Raw genomic sequence first — 10,000 nt, 5'->3', positions numbered from 1 at the left:
GGCATGGCGTGTGCGGAACGTAAAATTTGCTGCTACGTTCGACGTTCCTTTACGACAGCTCCCCCCCAGGCGTAAACCTATGCGTAGAACACGTGTCAGGAAGAAACATGGCGAACAGAGTATACTTTAGGTTACTGATGCGTCGAAATTTCAGACGTCAACGGATTCTGCGTGACCGTACCAATCCGTTTGATGTTTATGATGTGGACCGGTTTGCTAGGTTTCGTTTTCGACGGGAAGACATCGTTACTCTCGTCGACATATTTGGAGATGAGCTGGAGCATCTCCTCCAGAGAGGAGGTTCGCTACCTCCGTTGATGCAAGTGTTAGTTGCATTGCGTTTTTTGGCAACAGGGGGATTTCATCGAGTGATTGGGGATTTGTTCCAAATTGACAGACGGACAGTAGCAAGAGTTATTGATCGATTCTCCTCAGTGTTGTCTAGAAGACTGGGGGAATTTGTTAAGCTTCCTGTTTCACAGAGAGAAGCTGATGTGATGAAAGACAGGTTCTACCAGATTGCACGTTTTCCCAATGTACTTGGCTGCATAGACTGTACACATATTCCAATCATTGCACCTGTGGTCAACGAATTTGAATACGTCAACCGCCACGGCAACCACACAATTAATGTGCAGCTCATCTGCAATGCAGATATGGTGATCATCAACTGCATTGTGCGTTGGCCAGGGTCAGTGCATGACTCTCGCATTTTGCGTGAAAGTAATCTTTTTCGGAACTTTGAAGGACCACAGGCTCCACTTCAGGGTGTATTCCTTGGAGACAGTGGCTATATGATTCGCCCTTGGCTCTTGACTCCAATCCTCAACCCGGACGGCTGAGGATGTATGTATTCACACATACATAATATGTCTTCTGAATCAAAGTTGTACAAAGGCTACATTTCTAAGAAATCCATGAGAAACAACACATATGTAGAGTTTGTAATCTTACCATGTTAGTAGCATGCACATTGAATAGCTGTTCTTACCCTGAATCACCAAATACCACTCAGAGAGAGAGAGAGAGGGAGACAGAGAGAGACAGACAGACAGACAGACAGACAGAGAATACTTACGCTTTATTCCTTCTAGAAGACATGTCTCGTCCCCCAGAATGTCCAAAACGACATCGTGCCACCACGGAATGTCAGGAAGAGGACCGCCACCCGTGGGAGGGTTTTTCAGTTTGCTGCGGAGACGGATGGCATTGAGTCGAAGATCGGACCTTTTTTTTTTCACTTTCTGGGTCGGCCTGTGTGTTTTTCCTCTGGCATTGACACAGTTTGCAATATCCTCCCAGAGTTGTTGCTTTTTTTTAACCGTCACTGCGTTGTTCAGTTTGCAGAACAAGGCTGAAGCATGTTCTTTAACAAGCTCCAGCAAACAACGAATCTCCTCTTCCGTAAAATTTGTCGTCCTCTGTCTTGAGCTTTCAGTTTGGTCTTCCATGTTAGCAAGAGCAAGAGGACGAGATGTGCAGCGGAAACGGTTTTCCCGTTCGCTTTAGCTATTTTTAGCTTAACGTCATACGTACGCTTCACAACGCACGACGTAGCTCCGCGAGCAACTAAGTATGTGTCATGACCACACATTTACGCATTTGCGGAACTACGTCGTGCGTTGGCTTTCCGCGTTCGTAAGTTGATGCGTAACTGTCTTGATGTACGCATCCGACAAGACCTCGGCCCCAGAACAATACTTGGTCCGTAATGAATTTGATAATAGTCTGAAAGTGTGTCTTCACAAGTGACTGAGAACGTTGATCTTTTGACTTTTTGCATTCATTATCAGTTGTTTCGCTTGTCAGTTTAACGACTTCTCTTTTACGAAATCCTTTAAGTAATTTCCTGTAATTGTATTCAGATTTTTTATTTTTTATTTTTTTTTTTTTCAAATTTCACCCTCATTTCGCCCTCATTTGCCCAGTTTTCCCCCGACTCTCCACTGATTCACTCACATCTCCCACACCTTCTAACCGATAATACTCAAATGTATTCCGAATACTTGAACAAAATGTCACGTCTTCAATCACCTATATGTGTGACGGGACATTAAACAAAATTCCTCCTCCTTCTCACTCCACGCAAAAGTGGCGACTAATTTCGGCTGGGGAAGGTTGAAACGGCGGAAGGAAAGGCTGTCAATCGGATTGGGCCGAGCCGTTGACGTATTGGACATGAATTCAAAGTCCCGGTGGCCGTAAAAGACCTTTAACCTTTAATATCTCATTATGCGCCTTACACTTCCGATTCAGTTCATGTTTGTTATTGTTTTTTGTTTATTTACAAAAATAATGTGCAGTTAAAAGGAAGTTTGGCTGGGAGTTTGATTTGCAGTCAGCAGAAGTAGACCGTCATTATTTCAGTTTCAGTTTCTGAGTAGCTCAAGGAGGCGTCACTGCGTCAGTTCGGACAAATCCATATACACTACACCACATCTGCCAAGCAGATGCCTGACCAGCAGCGTAAACCAACGCGCTTAGTCAGGCCTTGAGAAAAAAAAAGGGGGGGGGTAAATAAATAATAGATAAATACATAAAAAAAGAACTACTACTGCTACTAATAATATGTATAAGGCGCAAAAACTTGATGAAGTCAACTATAAGCGTACATAAATAAATAAATAATAATTTAAAAAAAAACCCACAAAACAAACAAACAAACAAAAAAAAACCGCCATTATTAACTCTCAGTGTTCGGTATGCAGATCTACGTCCGCCCGTCAGGATGACATCCATTACAGCATTTGAAGTAAACCAGTATCAGTATCAGTAACTCAAGGAGGCATCACTGCGCTCGGACAAATCCATATACGCTACACCACATCTGCCATGCAGATGCCTGACCAGCAGCGTCACGGTAACCCAACGCGCTTAGTCAGGCCTTGAGAAAAAAAAAAGAAAAAAAAAGAAAAAAGAAATAAGTACATAAATAAATAATAGATAAATACATAAAAAAGAACTACTACTAATAATGATATTTAATAAACCATCAATTGTGTGTATTGAGAAACCAATGGGAATTTTTTTTTTAATGGTTGGACTGAAACGAAACATCGTTGCCTCGGCTGCCTCAGTGCTGAAATAACCGGCATTCCATAACGTGTCTTTGTTTCTCAGTTGAAATGGAATGTGCTGTACATGTGGGTGAAGTTGATCACTGAGTCAGACTCAGTGGAGCACAAAAATAGCCTGTGTGTGAATGCGTGCGTGTGTGCCGAGTTGACAGTTGTGTATATGTATGCGGCGGCGTGCATGTGGATGCCGATGTGCATGTGCGCGCGCGCACGTGATGTGCATGAAAAGCCGATGACCGAAACTTAGAAAAACAGCCGCGGGTAAGAATGAGTGCGTGACTGGCTTCAGTGACAGATTGACACATGAAGTATAATCCAATAAATTATACAGAATCATACAAAGCACTATACTGAACAGAATTTATCCATGCGGATTTCACACACCATGCAAACCTGGGTCGGCTGCGGGTTTCTCTGGCTGTGTTCAAGTAGAGAAACGCTAAAAAAGAATCACGAGATAGGGTGATAGTTTTGTGAAAGTGTATAAACAAATAACTGGATGGATTGTAACATCCAACTGCTGGTTCCAAACAGATTTTGGTTCAAGGGAGAAACTAGATACTTTAACTCACTCAGTACAGCCAGTCCTCTCTTCTCCTCTACACAGACCCCTCGGATGTCCAGTGGGTGTCTCAATGACCCAACCTTTAGCTTCCGTCGTGGGAATTATGGTATTCTTTGTCAACATTCACCTCTTCAGTATAAGAGCCTTCCGCTTGCAATATTTTGATGATGGTAATTGGGGTGAAACGCTGTTAACGTCTTCTCTTTCGCCTTTCGTATGGAGAGAGTTAAATTTGTTGCAGGAGTGCATAGCAAGTGGTGGTGCCCCATCCCCCTACATGCACCACCCAGTTGGAGAAAAATGGAAAGCGTGGAAATTTAAGGCGGAAAGAATCAAGGGAACGTGTGTGACCAGCAGTATGTAGATTGGAATGTGGCGAGGATCAGAGGTCGAGTGAACATGAGAACGGAGGGAAACCTGAATAGAAATATAACTGAAACAAACAAAGAAACAAAAGAATGGTGGAAATGGAATACACAGATATAGGTGTGGGTAGACAAAGATGGACTGCGTTGAGTGATATGACATTTTGAAGGGATACGAAACGGTAGGGTGGAAAAGTGAAAGAAAGAAGATGTATGGATGGAACAGAGGAAGAGGCAGGTGTTACGGGTGTAATAATGGTTGGAAGCGGTGCAAGGAAAGGGGGTAGAGATGGAAGGGTGGGAAATGAAAAGAGAGGAGTGAATGAAAACTGAGGTGGTGTTTGACTGGAAATGGGAGTTATCTGACAGTAACAGGACAGCAGATGACGGCAGTCAGGAAATGGAAGTTATCTGACAGTAACAGGACAGCAGATGACGGCAGTCAGGAACTGGAAGTTATCTGATAGTAACAGGACAGCAGATGACGGTAGTCAGGGAGGAAATGGAAGTTATCTGACAGTAACAGGACAGCAGATGACGGCAGTCAGGAAATGGAAGTTATCTGACAGTAACAGGACAGCAGATGACGGCAGTCAGGAAATGGAAGTTATCTGACAGTAACAGGACAGCAGATGACGGCAGTCAGGGAGGATATTAATGGAAGTTATCTGACAGTAACAGGACAGCAGATGACGGCAGTCAGGGAGGATATTAATGGAAGTTATCTGACAGTAACAGGACAGCAGATGACGGCAGTCAGGAAATGGAAGTTATCTGACAGTGACAGGACAGCAGATGACGGCAGTCAGGGAGGAAATGAAACAGAGTAAGAGACAGGGGGTGATTGTTTCGTGAAAACTAAAGGCCCAGGGGACGGTAGAGCATTGGGATGGTTACAGCTGTGAATTGAAGAGTGGGTTGGAATTCTTCTTCTTCTGCTTCGTCCGTGGCCTGTTGCAGCCACGTTCACTCGTATGTACACGTGTACGACCGTTCTTACTCCGCCATGTAAGCAGCCATACTCCGTTTTCGAGGGTGTGGATTGGAATAAACTGGAAGCACAACACAGGGGGGTAGAAGGGAGGGGTGGGAAAGTAGTGATGAGGAGGAAAGGTCAGATTTGTTTTGTCTTGATCACACAGAAGAGGAAATACTTTTACATGTGAATAAAAGGAAAAAACCTGAATGAAGGCGGGTGGGGGTAATTTGAAGACGGGAAAGGGAATGGTTGGAAAACCAAAATGGAACAAACCTGCTTTAAAGAGAATTTGAAATGAGTATATATATGGGTATAAGAAGTGGTCTGCCCATTCCTCTTTCTATATCCGCTAGTTCGACAAAAAAATAGGTGGTGGGAGACTGATATAGTCAAGTGAACATGTGGAACTATGGATGGGTTGGGTCTGAAAAGTGGGAGGGAACTGACAGATAGTTAGAAGGGAATATAAATGGGAACAAAAATAGTAGTAGCCAGAAGATGAAATCGAGTCTTCTTCTCTTCATCTTCTTCTGCGTTCGTGGGCTGCAACTCCCACGTTCACTCGTATGCACACGAGTGGGCTTTTACGTGTATGAACGTGTTTACCCCGCCATGTAGGCAGCCATACTCCGTTTTCGGGGGTGTGCATGCTGGGTATGTTCTTGTTTCCATAACCCACCGAACGCTGACATGGATTACAGGATCTTTAACGTGCGTATTTGATCTTCTGCTTGCATATACACACTAAGGGGGTGCAGGCACTAGCAGGTCTGCACATATGTTGACCTGGGAGATCGTAAAAATCTCCACCCTTTACCCACCAGGCGCCGTCACCGTGATTCGAACCCGGGACCCTCAGATTGACAGTCCAACGATTTAACCAGTCGGGTATTGCGCCCGTCAAAATCGAGTCAATACTGGGAAGGAAATTAAGGCAATTGCAATTGGATAAGAGAGAATATATGAGAGGAAGGGGTATGTACAGAAAGTAATGACTGGTAATGGTAGAAGAGAAGGCTGGAGTGAAGCGGTTGAGAAAAGGATAGGGAACGGATGTAAACTGGTGGCCTGTTGGGATCGTAGTGGAACAGGACTACAATGGCACACAAGGCAGCCGTAGGGGAACTTCGAAAGGAAAAAAAGAGCTCCAGACGGGGGTGATATTTCTAGTACAAAATAAACCTATTCTTGATATTCATCAACAGACGGGCGCAATAGCCGAGTGGTTAAAGCGTTGGACTGTCAATCTGAGGGTCCCGGGTTCGAATCACGGTGACGTCGCCTGGTGGGTAAAGGGTGGAGACTTTTACGATCTCCAGGTCAACATATGTGCAGACCTGCTAGTGCCTGAACCCCCTACGTGTGTATATGCAAGCAGAAGATCAAATACGCACGTTAAAGATCCTGTAATCCATGTCAGCGTTCGGTGGGTTATGGAAACAAGAACATACCCAGCATGCACACCCCCGAAAACGGAGTATGGCTGCCTACATGGCGGGGTAAAAACAGTCATACACGTAAAAGCCCACTCGTGTGCATACGAGTGAACGCAGAAGAAGAAGAAGAATATATTCATCAACTGCTGGTTTCACACATACGTTGGTTTGGGGCGTTCACTGGCCACTCTTGAACTGTCATGGGTGTGTGTAAGTAGTGCGCCCATATCCCTTCTCTTACCCACCACTTGGATTCCAGATTCCAGATGGTTTAATGTTCATAAGTCATCAGGCTCCTAACATTGTCAACAATAACAGACAGTATTCTAGTACATTACAATTTTGCTTGGACTCTGATTACACAATCCTACAATTTACTTAGCTGACATGTGGATACGTCTCTCTCTCTCTCTCACACACACACACACTCACTCACTCTCACACACTCACAAACACACACACTCACACACCGCGCGCGCACGCGCGTGCGATGCACCTTCATTTGAATTGAGCTGTGGCCTGCGGCTCACCCACCACTTGGAGAAATATGGAGAGCGTGAAAATTATAAATAAATAATTAAGAGATCATATGTGGCCAGCAGAATATGAACAGGTATATGGTCGGAAACTGAGGGCGAGTGAAAACGTGGGGACTCTTGAGTGCGAATATAAATGCAAAAATAACATGGTTAGAGTCTGAAGACATGTATGTAGGTGTGGAAGAGACTGGAGTTGGGTGGAATGGCAGTGGGAATGAAATGAAAGGGTCTGGTGATGAAAGGTAAAGAGACAGACATAACGGAGGGTGTGTGCGTGTGTACATTGCTGGAGATGGTGCAAGGTTTCAGTTTCAGTTTCAGTCGCTCAAGGAGGCGTGCGTCACTGCGTTCGGACAAATCCATATACGCTACACCACATCTGCCAAGCAGATGCCTGACCAGCAGCGTAACCCAACGCGCTTAGTCAGGCCTTGAGAAAAAAAAGAGAAAAAAGGGTGAATAAATTATAGATAAATACATAAAAAAAGAAGAAAGAACTACTACTACTAATAGTAATATGTATAAGGCGCAAAAACCTGATGAAGTCAACTATAAGCGTACATAGTCAACTATAAGTGTACATAGTCAACTATAAGCGTACATAGTCAACTATAAGCGTACATAGTCAACTATAAGTGTACATAGTCAACTATAAGCGTACATAGTCAACTATAAGCGTGCATAGTTATCTATAAGCGTACATAGTCAACTATAAGCGTACATAGTCAACTATAAGCGTACATAGTCAACTATAAGCGTACATAGTCAACTATAAGTGTACATAGTCAACTATAAGCGTACATAGTCAACTATAAGTGTACATAGTCAACTATAAGCGTGCAAGGAAAGGAGTGGAGTCGAAGGATAAGAAAGGAATAGGTAGTGATTTGAGGTGAGCAGAGGTGGTGCAGGGAATGTGTAGAAGGGATTGGTTGGAACAGAATGCCAAAGGAAAGCAACAGAGGAACTGGGGAAAAAAACAGAGCAAAAGACAGGGATGATACTTTGGTGAAAGGTAAATAAATAAATAAATGAATGTATTAAGATAAATATGTACAAATAAATGAATATATGAATAGATTGATAAATAGATAGATATATTATTAAATAGATAGATAGATGAATGAATGAATGAATGAATGAATGAAGAAGAAGAAGAAGAAGAAGAAGAAGAAGAAGAAGAAGAAGAAGAAGAAGAAGAAGAAGAAGAAGAAGAAGAAGAAGAAGAAGAAATGGTGGATAAATGAATAAATGAATGTATTAAAATAAATATGTACAAATAAATGAACATAGAAACAGATTGATAAATAGATAAGATATATATTATTAAAAATATAGACAGATGAATAAATGAATGAATGAATGAATGAAGAAGAAGAAGAAGAAGAAGAAGAAGAAGAAGAACAAGAAGAAGAAGAAGAAGAAGAAGAAGAAGAAGAAGAAGAAGAAGAAGAAGAAGAAGAAGAAGAGCAAGAACAAGAAGAACGAGAAGAAGAACAAGTACAAGAAGAGCAAGAAGAAGAAGAAGAAGAGGAAGAAGAAGAAATGGTGGATAAATGAATAAATGAATGTATTAAAATAAAGATGTACAAATAATTGAATATAGAAACAGATTGATAAATAGATAAGATATATATTATTAAAAATATAGACAGATGAATAAATGAATGAATGAATGAATGAATGAATGAATGAAGAAGAAGAAGAAGAAGAAGAAGAAGAAGAAGAAGAAGAAGAAGAAGAAGAGCAAGAACAAGAAGAACGAGAAGAAGAACAAGAAGAAGAAGAAGAACAAGAACAAGAAGAACAAGAAGAAGAACAAGTACAAGAAGAAGAAGAAGAAGAAGAAGAAGAAGAAGAAGAAGAAGAAGAAGAAGAAGAAGAAGAAGAAGCAGAACAAACAGAAGAAGAGGAGGAAAAACGCACAGTCCCAGCGCCAACAACACGGACGCAATGCCCAAAAAGACAGCAAGGATCATGCAACTCGTACAGGCCCCACCTCCTCTTCCTACACACCGACTGACAAAACACGTGCAGTCACGACGAACTGACGGCAGTTGTGTGTGCTGGGAATAGACCACTGATCTCAGAAATGTTTGTTTGGTATTCATTTTCAGAATGCGTCATTAAGAATCTGCTCCTGCCTTAAAAAAAAAAGTTCTAAAAACCCATCTGTTCTAGCATGACTTGAGTGCCCTCCCCTTCGCTATTGATTTCTGCTTTCGTCCAGATGTTTTACCCCCGAAAACGGAGTATGGCTGCCTACATGGCGGGGTAAAAACGGTCATACACGTAAAAGCCCACTCGTGTGCATACGAGTGAACGTGGGAGTTGCAGCCCACGAACGCAGAAGAAGAAGAAGAAGAGTCCAGATGTTTTTTTCAGTGAAATGGATTTTTGATTATTTTATTTTATTTTTTTAAATCAGTGATGATGAACATTTATTGTGTTCGTGGTTTTCCATTTCTCATTTCATCTTAACACTTTTGAATTCATGAATGCATATTTATAATTTGAATCTTTCTGTGTATGCGTGTAAATGTTTTTATGTATATACACTAAGACCCGAAAGAAAAAAAAAATATTCACAGAAATAATTTATTCAAAATCAGGATAGCATATATAATAAGACAAACATTAAAAAAATGATAGGTGCGATTGAGGCATATAGCTCACACATTGAGCAGACATAGTTAAATAGGCAAAAGAAAACGACGTACAGAGATTGGGAAGTAACTAATATATATACACATCGACACACACACACACACACACTCTTGTTCGTCTTTTTTTTCGGAGGGCCGGATTTACTTCCACATCACAGACTGTTGTAAAATTGTTAATTCATGTTAATAATAATAATAAAACGAAGGCAGTACCCTATCTCAGATGGGGCTCACCGTGCTTTACAATAAAATATACAAATATAAGAATAAGTGACATATTAGCATGAACAAAAAAAAAAAAAAAAAAAAAAAAAAAAAAAAATCAACATATGCAATATCATAGTGTCAATTCACAAAGATCAAAATCACAGCA

The sequence above is a fragment of the Babylonia areolata genome, chromosome 14 (genome assembly GCF_041734735.1).
Source record: "Babylonia areolata isolate BAREFJ2019XMU chromosome 14, ASM4173473v1, whole genome shotgun sequence".
Lineage (NCBI taxonomy): Eukaryota > Metazoa > Mollusca > Gastropoda > Neogastropoda > Buccinidae > Babylonia > Babylonia areolata.
The sequence above is the reverse complement of the archived record's forward strand: the minus strand, read 5'-3'. Positions refer to the sequence as shown.